The sequence below is a fragment of the Phascolarctos cinereus genome, unplaced genomic scaffold (genome assembly GCF_003287225.1).
Source record: "Phascolarctos cinereus isolate Bilbo 61053 unplaced genomic scaffold, phaCin_HiC Scaffold_3;HRSCAF=262, whole genome shotgun sequence".
NCBI classification, from domain to species: Eukaryota; Metazoa; Chordata; class Mammalia; order Diprotodontia; family Phascolarctidae; genus Phascolarctos; species Phascolarctos cinereus.
In genome coordinates this window covers 258,803,547-258,817,835 of record NW_027555736.1, presented here as the reverse complement: position 1 = coordinate 258,817,835, position 14,289 = coordinate 258,803,547, and the positions used below count along the sequence as shown (strand labels likewise).

Below are 14,289 nucleotides of genomic sequence, written 5' to 3'. Positions count from 1 at the left end.
GCCACAAGTGATTAACCAGTAGATGTCACTAGGGGTTTAGGGTGACTATGATAGAAAAAAGGTGATTGGTGAAAAAAAAAAGAAATCAGGAGAAATGAAAAAATTAGTCACAGATTAAGAAAAAGGTAAAATAAAAATGCTTGATATTTAACATAGATCCCCCTCCTCCCCACACCAAAGTTCAGAGTATTCTTGACTAATCTTTGAATTCTCATAGGCACAGAAAGGAACTGGTTTACCTGAGAACAGATGACCCCTGTGGAATAGCCACAGAATCTGCCTGGTCCATGAATGTAAATAAAGTTTAGTTGAACTAAACAGAAGTTTGAAATGAACCTTTTTTCCTTTAAAGAAGGATAAGACATAAGCTAATTCAGCTACTCCTGAACACTGGTGCCTTATATGTTATACTTCATATCACTAATATGGATTATTCAGCAAGCTTTCGACTGAACCATGAGCTCTTGCACTGAGTCAAGGGAAGTCAACCATGTTTTTCCAACCAAGATTTTATTCCAGGACTTGGGTTGTTCCTGACTTTTGTAGTTATTTGTTTATAATAGTATGACAAGAGGAGTCTTTTTTAGTATGGAAAACTAATGAATTTACTCTCAAATGGCTCATTATTTCAAACAAGCCAACCCATTGTCATCATGTATCTTGCTCTATGGATAGAGCTTCCTAATATATAAAATGTCAACATGTAATATCATCACAAATTTCCTATACTGCCTTAGCCTTAAGAATGATTGCTTCTGAGAATTTTATGTGGTGAGTGAGTCACAGCTAGAATTACATAAATAGCAGGCTGTAAACGATTTTTTTTAGCTTGATAAATGAAAACAATGTCCAGTAATGTGAGGAAAATAGACTTGTGACATTTTTACAAATTAAGTTAAACATATATACAAAAGAGTCAAGCTAATAGAGACCAAAGAAATTTAGGAGAACGTTAAAAAAATTGCTCCTGATAAAAGCTATGAATTTCTCATTAAAAGGGAAAGGAATTTCAGTCAATTCTAACAGGAACTGTTAGGAAAGATCAGGTACAATTTGGAAACAAGGAAGAATAATGCCTTTATTATTTGCTTTAGAGTATTAGTCTAAAGTTAAATAATTGACATTTTCCCAAGGAAACCAGAGAAAATATTGGGAACAATAACTTCATGCAGCTATCTTCATAAAGGGTAAGTTGCATTTTGCTATTGCATCCATCTGAAACTATTTTTTAAAAATTATTACCAAATGTGTAGCAGGAAACAGATGCAGAAGACTACAGATATGACACAGTGCTGAATAAAGAATCTTTCCTTGCTTGCATGTATTTAAACAAACTCAGGACTTATTCTAGAATCTACTCAGAGCCAAATTTTAATACCTCTAGGCTCTCCTCAGTTGAAAACTCGATTTTTGTGGCTAATATTTATTTGTTACCTTTGACCCATCTTCATGCAGAAAGATAGAAAGATCATTTGTCTTCATCTTGGAGCCTTTTATCTCAATTCTTTTATAATTCTTCCTCTACTCACATGTTTCTTTCTTTTCTTGATTTTTAATTTCCTTAGCTGCATAATGTGATTTTTTTTTAGTAATATTACTTCTAGCTCCCAATGGCAACCTTCCAGGGCAGTTCTCCCTAAAACAGCTACCCCAGTTTCAAGTAACATTGTAGGTTCCCATGCCTTAAATAGTAACTTGAGTTCCCCAAAATGTGTTTACCTTTTATGGGAAGCCAGAGGTTGTAATTAGATCAAAACAAAGTAATTTAATGAAATGGCATATACAAAGAAAAACAGAAAAAAACATTTCCCCCATAAACTTGGGGCATATTTTCCCACAAATATACAGCACATTACTGGGAAGAGTGGACACAAGAGACCTATGTAGTAAGGACAAACACATGGAAAGACACACATGTATGGAACATATGTGTTATAATGTACGTAAGGAAGGGCAACTCTAGCCTCTAATGATTAGGGTCAATGATATCTTCTAGTACTGCCATTGCATTGATTCAGCCAAGTTTTCTCTCTATTGGTCTTGTAGTTTCTCACTGATATTCTTACTGCATGTTGCTCTGCTATCTCCAACTTTGCTTACCTGAAATTTTTGGCTATGTTTGGTTTCCTTTAGGAAAATTCAGATGTTGTCGTGCTTTTTTAACTTGCAAGCTTTCCTTTCTTGAATGCAGCCATCAGAGGGGCTAACTGACCCTGATCCCATGATTGACACATGTTGAAGTGCATTTAAACTCTGCCTCTTTTGTCCCTCCTGGGCACTTCAGTACTGTGGTGCTCTGTGGAGTCCTGAATTGCAATTCCTTTGCCTGGATTAAAGACCCTTTTTAGTGCAGCCTTGGTAGTCTTTTATTTTGAGTTGATACCTTTCAGAAAATAAAAAAAATCCTTTCTTTACATTCTCCTTGGTGTCTTGAAGGCTAGACTATGGAGCATGTCATCTCCTTAACAGCAGCTTATTATCTCCAGGTTCCATTTCTTTTATAACAAAGAACAGTATCCTCCCAACAAGCTTAAAATCCTTTTGTACTGGCCTCTCTGGTTTTGGGGTTTGGAGCCTTGGTGGACAACCACAGTTCAGCATTTTATATATCTTGCAATTTTAATTTCTTAAGGCTCCACTATAAATCAGCCAATAACTACTAAACCTCTTTGGAATTTGGGTTTACACAATCCTTTTTTTTTTTTTTAAATCTCCAAATAATTTCTTTTCTCACCTTTAGATAAGTGGTTGGGTGAAAGATGTAGAGACGAAGCCAAGTCCAGGAAACAAGGTTATAATCTCTTTTACCTGGTAAGATGAACCTTTTCATAAATGTAGGTGGCCAACTAAAGTTTGAAAAGATGCTTTGATTTGCACTGTTACACATATATAATAGTAAATCATTTAACTTCTTTAAGCCTTCATTTCTTCAACTAGGTCATTATCCTAGGAAAAATTTATAGTTTTCAAAATAAACCATTAACACCTATTAAAGAAAAATGCACACATAATTATTAGTGGGTCATATAGAAAAAATCCAACCTTCTTCAGAACTTTCCTTTTACTGTCAAGGGAACCATTATCCTTATAATCGCTTAGGTCCGTAAGGTTAGTGTCATCTTTGACTTTAAATCATTTTCCAAATGTTATTATTTCTATGTCTGCATCATCCTTATATTTATAGCATAACGCTTCAAAGTTGTAGTCTTCAAAAGAAGGTCTTCTCAGGTGACCAATTGAGGAATAATTTCTAGTTTTCAATAAATCCACTAATACCTATGAAAGGACAAAAACGCATGATATTTAATGCTAGAACATCAGGGACATAGAGATAATAACAACTGAAATAAAAGTTTTAAAATTTATAAAATAATTTACATATATTCTTTTATTCGATACTTACAGGAGTATTTACTTCATAAGCACTTATAATCCTTAAAGTAACTCAGTCTACTGGAAGGTTTTGCAGGTTCAGAGTGACTGAACTTCTAGCTTTCCTTTGGTCTAGGATACAGCATTCAGTTCTTGGGATTAGAGCCACACATCTACTGTTTACTTCCTAGAACTTGCTCCATGCTCAGTCACAGCTAGTGCCATTGCTCACAACTGGTCCTCCCCACTTTGGAGCCATAAGTGTCACTGGATGGTATATAATATAGCTGCCAGATGGTAATCATTCTTGTACCCAGAACTTGCTCAGGGATCTCCTGGGATCTCTTCTTTGTACCTTGCATCAGTCTTCTGTCAGACTTGTCATGCCACATTTGGGAAAAGCTCTATCCATAGAAATATAATTTTTGTTCACTTATTTTTGTAGGAAATCACACATTTTTGACTAGTTTTTCTGAAAACTAATACTTTTCCCCCTGTGCCCCTTGGTTCTCTAGAGTAGACCATTATTTTCAAAAAGTGGTCTATTTGAGTATACATAAATAACCAAAAATCCCTCAGACTTTTATTGAATGGCTACTAAAAGCTCTCGCCTTCAATTCTATAAGGCCCATTGTTTAGATTTGTTTATGCTTTTGCAGGTCTCAAATGCGTTTTAAAAAGAACTTTCTACAAACAGCCTGATATACTGTTTAAAATTTAAGTTAGCAATTTTTGTGTGAAATTTTGGAATATCTCTTTCCTCCCAGACTGACTTTTTGTGGTGGTGAATCCAGAAGTCAACCTTCTTTCTTTTATTTCCTACCTATCCCTTTAAGTTTAAATGGGTGTTGCTCTGGCAAGCAGTAGAAAAAAAGCCTGGGAAACTTTTTTTTTTTTAAACTTGGTGAGATAGTTTGTGCTAATTTTTTTCCTGTGGTCAGTTTTCGCTTCAGAAGTAGATTTTGACTTCACATTCTGGAAAACATATTTTGTTAGCGTTTAAAATTTTTTCCTCTCTTCATAGGAAATAGATTTTCTTTAGAGTCACAGATAATCTTGTTCTTCCTGTTGTATACTAGAATTTTTTATTTTGTTTTATTGTTTTTCTGGAAGTATAATAAACTTATTCTGGCTTGTCTTCATCCTACTGCTGTGTAATTGCTACAATGATTGATACTGTAATATCAGTCTTGAAAATCTGAGTGTTTTTTTTGTGTGTGTATGCACACACAATATGCATATATATGCATACATGTATATATACACATATATGTGTGTATACACACATATCTATATCCATATCTCTCTGTTTATAAAATTGTGTTGATAAAAGAAAAAAATCATTGGTATCTTTTCCATGATTTGAATTTCTGTCTTTTACAATGCTGTTTTATTGTTTAAGCACATGATATTTACTGTTGTTGAATGCAGGCATCAGAAGGGGCTACCCGACCTTGACCTCAATGACTCCATGGCTGGAGCAGGTTAGAACCAGTTGCAGTCAGTCTTGTGATATCTCTGGAAACTCCCAGCTGCTGCACCTGGAGCCTGCTATTCTGACCAGATGTCACTCACTACTCCCTGAGCCTCTCCAGCCTTCTCTGTGGACTTTTGGTCATTATGCAAAACAATTTATGCAAAAGCTTCTTTAGGTTGTGTCTCCTGTGAGATTCCCTCCCTATGAAACGTATTTAAACCTTGCCCCTGCTGCCCCTCCAAGGCACTCCAATACTTTGGGGCTGTATTGTATCCTGATCTGCAACTCTGTTTCTTCTTGCTGTTGCTACTTGTCCTCTCTATTTCAGATGGACGTTTCTGCTGTCAGAAGTGGGATTCAAAGGCTGTTCCGGCTGGGCACCATTTTCAGTCTCAGACACCTGGTACTAGCACAGACCCCTTGTTTCCAGGATGGATTCAACTTGGCAGTTTGGCCTGGGTAAGTGATATCTTAAATCCCTAAACTCCAGTCTCTTTTTGTTGAGTCCATGACTTTTTGATTGAGGGTTTGTTAAAAGACCCCCAGGCAATTTTGGGTCCACTCTGGCAGGTCCCACCAAGGAGATGACATGTTCTCAAATTTCGAATTGTGTACTTGTGAGTACTTGAATAATTGACAGAATTTAACCAACTTTGACTTCGGACACTGCTCATTATATTGGGGCTCTTTTGCTCACAACAGAATTAACTTTTTTGGTTTACTCTTGATTCTACTGGCCCCTGGATGAAGGGCCCTGAGTGGGATGCCTTTTTCTTTTTTTCTTTTTCTTTTCTTTCTTTTTTTTTTGGTGAGGCAATTGGGATTAAGTGACTTGCCCTGAGTCACACAGCTAGTGAGTGTCATGTATCTGAGGCCGGATTTGAACTCAGGTCCTTCTGACTCCAGGGCCGGTGCTCTATCCACTGTGCCACCTCGTTGCCCCGGGATGTTTTTTTCTAATGACTCCTTGAAATAGCCAAGAAGGAATCTCAATCTAAACTCTCCTCTTTTCAAGGGAATAGCCAATGATAGAAAGGAAAATAAGAGAGGCTGAGAATAAGGTCTTTTCTTCAGAAGAAGGTCTCCAAATTAAAGAAGTGGAAAGAACAAATCAAAATTAAGGTTGGAGTTTTACAGAGAGATATAGAATAACTTAAAGAGACCCTAAAAAGATAGTCTTGAAAAGCCAGTTTTTTTTTCAAAAAGTCCCTCTCCCATTCCTGCTTCAGTTCCTCCTTCCAAGTCTTCTGCCCCCTTTCTTCTGAGGAACTTTCTGAGCTACCTGCCATGTAGGAAGGGACCAGAGGAATAGTGGGGTGTGGGGTATGAGGAGCATGAAGAGGGCATGCAAGGATTAGTGTAGGAGTGTGAGTGGCCACCTCCCTTCCCCAGTACTTCTTTGTGGACGTCTTGTTAGGTTTGTGCAGGTGTGTGTGTGTGTGTGTGTGTGTGTGTGTGTGTGTGTGTGCGTGCGCGTGTGTGTGTGAGTTCAGAACTGGCAGAATTTGGGATTTGGGGGTGCAGAGATATATACCTTTTCCACAGAGGCTGATATCAACCCACCATCATTCCAGACCACTACCTGTCACCTCGGCAGCCCACGGCTCCGGGAGGGGCGGTGGCTGTCGGCTCGTCCCGCTTCTGGCCCGTCCTGTCCGGCAGTTCCTCCGGCCAAGCCCCGCAGGGAGGTGGGCGGCTTGGCCCCTGCCGACGTGGTCTGTGAGCTGGATATTACATTTAATTTCGAAAAGGCATATTTTATCCTTGAGGAGTTTATCATTGGTGGAGGAATCCAGGAAACCTCAAAGAAAACTGATGTCAAGGCTATAGAAGACTCTGATATGTTACAGGAGAAAGTGGAAGAATACATGAGCAAACCTGCATTTTAACTGAAAAATCTACTTGACAACCCGATGATGCTGCATGTCGTAAACCCGCAAAACTCCAGCTGGATGTGGTTCTTTTCTGATGTGCCAGAGCCTTATGCCAAAAAATTTTTCTCTCTCTCTTTTTTTTTTTTTTTTTTTAAGCAATTGGGGTTAAGTGACTTGCCCAGGGACTTGCCCTTGGTCTATCTAGGCAGAAGAATCTGTCTCCACCCAAGTCTGAGTAGGATAAAATCAATTCAGGCTTCGGTTAGGTTTGACCAGGATAAGAAGATTCAATGCAATCTCGTTATCAGTAATGTCCTTCTGAAGAACTTTGGACAAGAAGGTGGGGCTGGGAGCTCTGAGTCTCCAAGACACAGATTACCAAGAGAAATAATTTTTCACCTTCCCCCATCTGATTCTAATAAGAGACATAGCCTTCTCAATGAATCACTAACTGATATGGTCAACATTTCATCAAGGGGTTTTGGGGACTTATAATGGGTAACACTATGGGAGAGGGGAGGGAGAAATTGATCGATGCATTGACAAATCAAAGGGGCAGTCACAAAGGGAAAGGGTAAAATTATCCATTCAAAGCTTAGAAGTCCCATCCCATATAGCTGTCTGGTGCTCAGGACACCATCCAATGAAATCCTTTGGTTGGAGTGCTGTTCAGGCAGTCTCCAACAGACTGCCCTGTCAAGACTCCTTGTATTCTTTTTTTTGTTGAAATCTCCTAAAAAATTGACCTTAACACAATTTTAAATTACTTTGCCAATAACCAGGTCAAATAATGAAAGTTAACTCAACCCCTATGTCTTTATTATTATAAAATTAAAAATGGAACCTTGGCCAATTGTCATTTGATAAGAAATTCAAATAAAATGTGAAAATCAGAACCTGGTTTTTATACTTCACATTCATTCCCCTATTAGGAGGATGAGATTCCACTAAGGAATTAATAACAGAACACTTTTTATAAAAAGATGGACTTCGATACTTATGTAATACATCGAGTGAACAATTTTAAAACAGTACATATCAAGTAATAAGATAATTTCAACTTTCTGGTCATGTTCAAATAAATAACCCTTAATTAAAGTGGATACTTCTTTTTTTTTTTTTGGTGAGGCAATCAGGGTTAAGTGACTTGCCCAAGGTCACACAGCTAGTACGTGTCAAGTGTTTGGTCTGAGGCCAGATTTGAACTCAGGTCCCCCTGACTCTAGAACCGGTGCTCTATCCATTGCATCACCCAGCTGCCCCTGGATCTTCTTTTAAGACATTTACAAGATAGACCATGAGCCATTCTTCTTTTAACATTAAGCAGTTGTGACAAAACTGAGACAGGTAGGACATTAGCTAAGTAGCAAAATAACATCCTAGTTTCACAAGTCCTTGACCTAATTATCCCCATACCACTATGAGGAATTAAAGGACCCTAACTTACATAGAAATATATACTAGCAACAGATATCAAGTCTAAATACTTAATTAGGCATTTGGCCTAAAATTCTAGGCCAAATAGCTCAGTCTTATACTTGCATCTTACTATAATAACCTCAGATATTCCAGCATCAATCTCTTATTTAATAGATTTAATACTGTGCTTACAACACTTTTTGATTACAGAAATTTGCCATAAAAGAATAGGGACATAAATAAAGTAAGGGAACAATGTTTCCCTAACTTTATGTCAATTCCAGGCCGAAGTTATTTAGACAGCCAACTACATTGAGTCAGGCTTAAAGTGTGCCAGGTGTCATAGTGGAGTAATTGAGTCAAGAGAATCCTACCTCAGCTCATGTGGAATAGTTGCTCTCCCAACTTTTACCATGAGAAGACCCTCTGTAGTTCATAGATGCAGTTCATAGACCCCACAGGTTGCTAGCATCATGGATCAGTGGTTCAATAGCATTCTTTGATAATCATACCTGGAGTCAGACTCAGAATAACATCAGTTAACAGTCCCATAAGGTGTTGAATAGTAAGTTCCAATAATCAGAGTTTCAGGTATATGACTATAATCTCACATTGGTTGGGAACTTCTTTAATGTGAGCCTCAAGTAGTTTGCATACATTCCTACACATGTTCTAGTTCCTGATTAAATAACAACACAAAATACTTCAGAAATTGGATCTTATACGTATAATAAGTTCAAACACTAATTTTAACTCATTTTTAGGCCATGAAATGAATTTAGATCAAGACAGCAAGATCTTCCCCACTTACAGCTCATTATAATAATTACTTGAGTGTTAATTACTAGCCTTAGACTTCTGATGCTGCTCCCATTGAGCTGCTGACTCTGACTCTGTTTCTCAGAAAGCACTCATTAAGGCCAGTCCAAGCACACAACAAACCCAGGAATGAAAGTTGAAATTCACAGTAGGTTTGGACATAATTGTCATTAACATCAAATTACTACAGCAACAAATTGGCTTGCAAATGGAAATTTGGTAGACCTTCTAAAAATCACACAAAAGGTTTTGCAAAACATTTCTCATACTAAGTTTTCTTTCACAAAAATACCTTTGTAAATAGTTGATTTAAACAATAAACTTCAAATAGTTTAGTTAACAATCTTAATTTTCATGAGTGAAAACCAAATAATTTTAGCTGAAATTTCCCTTTTAAAATATAGACCAAAGTTGGAAGTTTACGATTCCTTAAATTATAGTACTTCAAAATATTATAACTCGTGGTCAGATAGAATGATCCAACAGCTTCCTGGTCATTCATTTTTTTCTGACAGTACAATTCTTAATTTAACAACATCTAGATTATAAGAGAAATTGATTTTCTAACATCATATGTGATATAATTGTTGCCAAATTATACAATATAAGGAAATTTTAGAAATATAACAACACCATAAACAGTTATATATTTAAACTTGAAACAAAACCAATTAATTACCAATTAGGTGACCTTAATTTAAACAATTACATTTAAAAAGTTAACATTCAGATAGCATTTGTCTTATGTCAAGCAGTGTGCCAAATACTTCACAATCATGCGATCCTCACAATATCCCTAGGAAGTGGGTTCCACTATTATCCCCCTACAGAACAGTAAACTTAGGTAAGTAGAACTTTCTTGGGGCCATATTGTTAATAAGTTTCTTAATGCCAAGTAACAATATATTTTTGTGCTTAATCCTGATAGGAAGAGCACTCTCAGATGCTATTCTTATTCCTTCAGGACAGATTTTTGATTTAAATCAAATCAAATCTAGATTTATAATTGCTAACGACAAACATTTAAAATTTTTAAAAGTCGAATACTCTTGGCCCTTTAAAAGTAAATATCCATAAATTCCTTTAAAAAGATATATAGTGACAATTCTTAGCTCTGAATAATTTTTCCTCTACTTCCTTAACAACCAGTTTGCAACCTGATGTTTTTTTAGGCAATTGGGGTTAAGTGATTTGCCCAGGGTCACACAGCTAGTAGATGTGCGGTGTTTGTCTGAGGCCAGATTTGAACTGAGGTTCTCCTGACTTCAGAGCCAATGCTCTATCCACTGTGCCACCTAGCTGCCCTGCTTAACAACCAGTTTGAAATCACATCTGTTATCATCAGGTTAGCTAAAGAGTTTGGCCCAGGTAAAGAGAAGTAAGGAATCTGAATCAATGCTGACTGGGTGTGGCTAGATTCTCCAGGCATAAGCCCCCAGAATTTCCAGGGCTAACAATAATTAATTGAACAGTATAAGGAAACATTTTAAGATTTTATATAATAATCTCAAATCCCAATAACCAATATGTTTACCATAGCCAATATTTATGTAATGTTAGATTTAGTAAGGCCTTCCTACAGATTTATCCTGAAAGGCAGGTGGACATAATTCCTTCTGACCCTCTATAACTTCATCTATTGGTTTTCAAATCAAGCCACAAAATTTTCATTTTCAGTCTTTCTACTTAAAGTAAAATCAAATATCCTCACACCCTCTCAACATACTTAAACCATCTGAAGCTGGCACAAAGGTACCCAGAACAACCATCCAAGGTTGAGGGTGCAGCTTAGAGCATATAAGCTGACCACCCCACCCCATCTATCCCCTAACCACTTTTTTACTCTTTATATTTTCGCTTTAATCTTCATTTCTCTTTCCTAATCTTTCAAACACAATTACTCAGGCTACCTCCACTTTCCTTTACATTCCAAATTAAAAAATTATATTCACCCCAAAAAAGAATCTTAATATCCTGCTGAAAGCCCAAGGTGGGAGTTCTTTCCCAATGTTCTATCTAATTACAGACCTTAGAAATTCCTTAGAAGTTTTTCTGTCTTCGTTTTAAATCTTTCAGCACAAACATGAAATGTTTTACAAACACACAGAGACATTGACAGAATGACAGGACAGAGCACACCTGAATCTAATTTTCTTATTGGCTTTTTAGGCTTAGTTCATTTTAAAGATAATTAGAATTAGACTGATCAAAAGTCAGGTATCCTTTAGTTCTACATCCTAATCAATTCAGATTACAATACAATTTCACGTGCCAATTTACTCTGACTGACCCATAGCCAAATTACAGAGGATATCCTTTCCTTCCAGGAGACCTGTCTTAAGGCCTTTGCCCCCAGAGTCACTTGGAGAAAAACAGACTGCAACCTAATATGGGGGGTCAGACAGATAAGGAGCAGGGATTTTGGGGATTAGACTCACACACCTTCAGGACTGGGACGTCAGGCAAAAGTCCTATAAGCATCCAGTCCCATGGCTGTTGAGGGGGAAAGAGTCACCCAAAAATCCCAGTCCAAATCTGAGTCATGGCACCATTTAATGTTGAACCCCAATTTTAAAAACAGAGTCTGTTGTAAAAATGAGACAAATGAAATTAGGGTGCATGTGTCCATATTTTAATTTCCCTCAAGCTGGTTAGACATGCATTGCATAGGAGTTCAGTCCAAAACCCATCTAAGGGAGCCAGTTCAAAACTGGCTCGATTTGGGATTTAGAGGTACAGAGATACATACCTTTTCAACAGGGGCTGATATCAACCAGCCATCGTTCCAGATCACTCCCAGCCTTGGTCTACTTAGGCAGAAGAATAGGTCTCCACCCAAACCTGAGTAGGATAAAATCAATTCAGGCTTGAATTGGGTTTGACCAGGATAAGAAGATTCAATGCAGGGCAGCTAGGTGGTGCAATGGATAGAGCACAGGCCCTGGAATCAGGAGGATGTCTGAGTTCATATCTGGTCTCAGGCCAGATACTTGACACTTACTAGCTGTGTGACCCTGGGCAAGTCACTTAACCCCAGTTGCCTTGCCAAAAAACAACAACAACAAAAAAACTAAACAAAAGAAGATTCAATGCCATCTCGTTATCAGTAATGTCCTTCTGAAGATCTTTGGAGCAGAAGGTGGGTCTGGGGAGCTCTGAGTCTCTGAGACAAATTACCAAGAGAAATAATTTTTCACACAGGTAAAGGAAAGAAATAAAAGTTGTGGAAGTTTATGAGGATAATCCATCACAGTGGGAAGAGGAGGAATTGGAAAGACAATTGTTAACTGTTTTTATAGTGGGAGAGGATTATGAGAAATTGTCTTTTTCTGGAACTATTGGAACTTTTGGCCTTCGTGCTAGATTTTTTACTTCCATCTGCCTTGCTAACTTTATATGAAAATGATTTATGGTTTTCTAACATTAAGGAAGTGGAGTAAGAAATATCATTCAGAAGGTGTGGATTATGTTACCCTTATTACAAACCAGTGCTACAAGCTCCAACTATCATGAAAGGTTTTTGTGAGTTGATACTATACAGACACATTTAGAACTTGTTTATTTTAATATCTACCTTTTATTTGGACTCCAAGGAATGTACATCACAGTGCTTTATATAATGAGCTGGCCCCTTAGTGCAATATGGTAGTCAAGGCTGTTAGCAGTTTTCTGGCATGTTATAAATAGAATAAATACCACAAGAGTAGAGTTCACCATTCTTTTGAGAGAGAACTGGGTAATGCCATTCTTCACAGTTCATATAGCAGTAATTATATATTTACTTAAACCACACTTACAGCCTCTTTGTGAAATGCTGACTCTTCTTGCAGTGTTTATATATACTTTTATCTTTAGTCTGACATGGTACTTTAATCAATTTGTGATTCTGATGCAAGCATTAATTTTATTCATAATGGACTCCCTGAACAGCAGAGGGTACACAGCTATATGCAATACAGGTGGCAAGTTTACTCTTGGCCTGTGTCCTTCAGTTCTTTAATTTCATTATTCTTGGGTCATTGTTTATGTTTTAACCTCTCAGTATTAATGGCAAGAAAATTTCAGGAAATTCTGAAATCTGGAGGCTTCCTTAATAGGCCCAAGAAACTTTTGTTCCACTTAATCCTGGTGCTCTGTTTGACAGCTTTTCTCAATAGCTTTATTGAGATAAAATTTCTTAAAGTCAGATGAACACGTATTTAAATTTCTGAAGCCAAAATCTGGGTTTAGCGGAAAAAGAGATTTTGTTGCAAATCTGTACCTATGTGAAGAAGTTTTTGGTTTCCTACCCTTTAAGCGTATTAATACTTGAAAGACTCTCACATACTTTACTGTTTTATGTGTACGTGCTTCTTCTTTCCATTGTGGTGATAGTGGCTGTTGTTGCTGCTCTTCAGAACCTCTTTTGTTCTATTAATATACAATCCATGGATAACAAGGGAAAATGCATTACTGAAGCCTGGAACAGCCTACACCTTTGTGCACTCTATTTTGTTTGGATGTTTGGCATCTAGTACCATGAGAATGAAGAAGCATCACATATGTGTATGTCTGCATCATTTGGCTTATGCAGCAGTAACTATAGGTGTTACTTTTTAAGTTGGTCCATCTCTACACACCAAAAAGGATGAAAATTGTAAGGTATTCAGTACCCGTATTAATATTCACCTATCTTTGTTGTAAGTCCTGGCCATGAATGATGGAAAAGCTATCAGAATTGAGAAAATTCTATGACCCAGACATAGTGGAGCTGATGAACTGGATTAAGTCAAATGCTCCTAGGAAAGCTTTATTTTGTAGAAGCATGCAATTGTTAGCTGGAGTCAAACTGTACACAGGGAAAACACTAAGAGAGGGGACTGAGAGAACAAAAAAGATTTATCAGATATATACAAAAAGATCTCCCAAAGAAGTCAACAAGCAAGGATTCATGATAAATGAATTTCACCTATAGTTTAATTCTGTGAGGTTAATAAGTATTCTAGAAGTTTACATGAGTGTTGATATTTTCGAAGATATTTTACATAAAGTTTTAAAAAAAATTTGTATGCTTTTTCCCACTGATGTTCATCATGTTGAGTACAAACAAGTTTGCTATTTGAGTTATTTCTAATCAGATGGGAATACTGAGTTTGTTTCTACTGGAAAGATTTTTAAGGATTATTTTGAATTTTATTAAACTAAATCAACTGATTTTGTAACAATTAGTGAATAAAATCCTTCAATTTAATTATTTCATGCTATTGAAGTATTGCATACATTAATACTGGTGTGGTAGTTAAAAACAAAGTTTACTGTTGTCTTATTTTTTTCCTATACGTTTTATAG

At 36.9% G+C, this 14,289-nt stretch overlaps 1 pseudogene; it reads left to right on the top strand.

The window, feature by feature from the left end:
• Positions 1-6,772: 6,772 nt before the first annotated feature.
• LOC110199887 (protein C-mannosyl-transferase DPY19L3 pseudogene) lies at positions 6,773-13,915 on the top strand (annotated as a pseudogene).
• Positions 13,916-14,289: the final 374 nt, after the last annotated feature.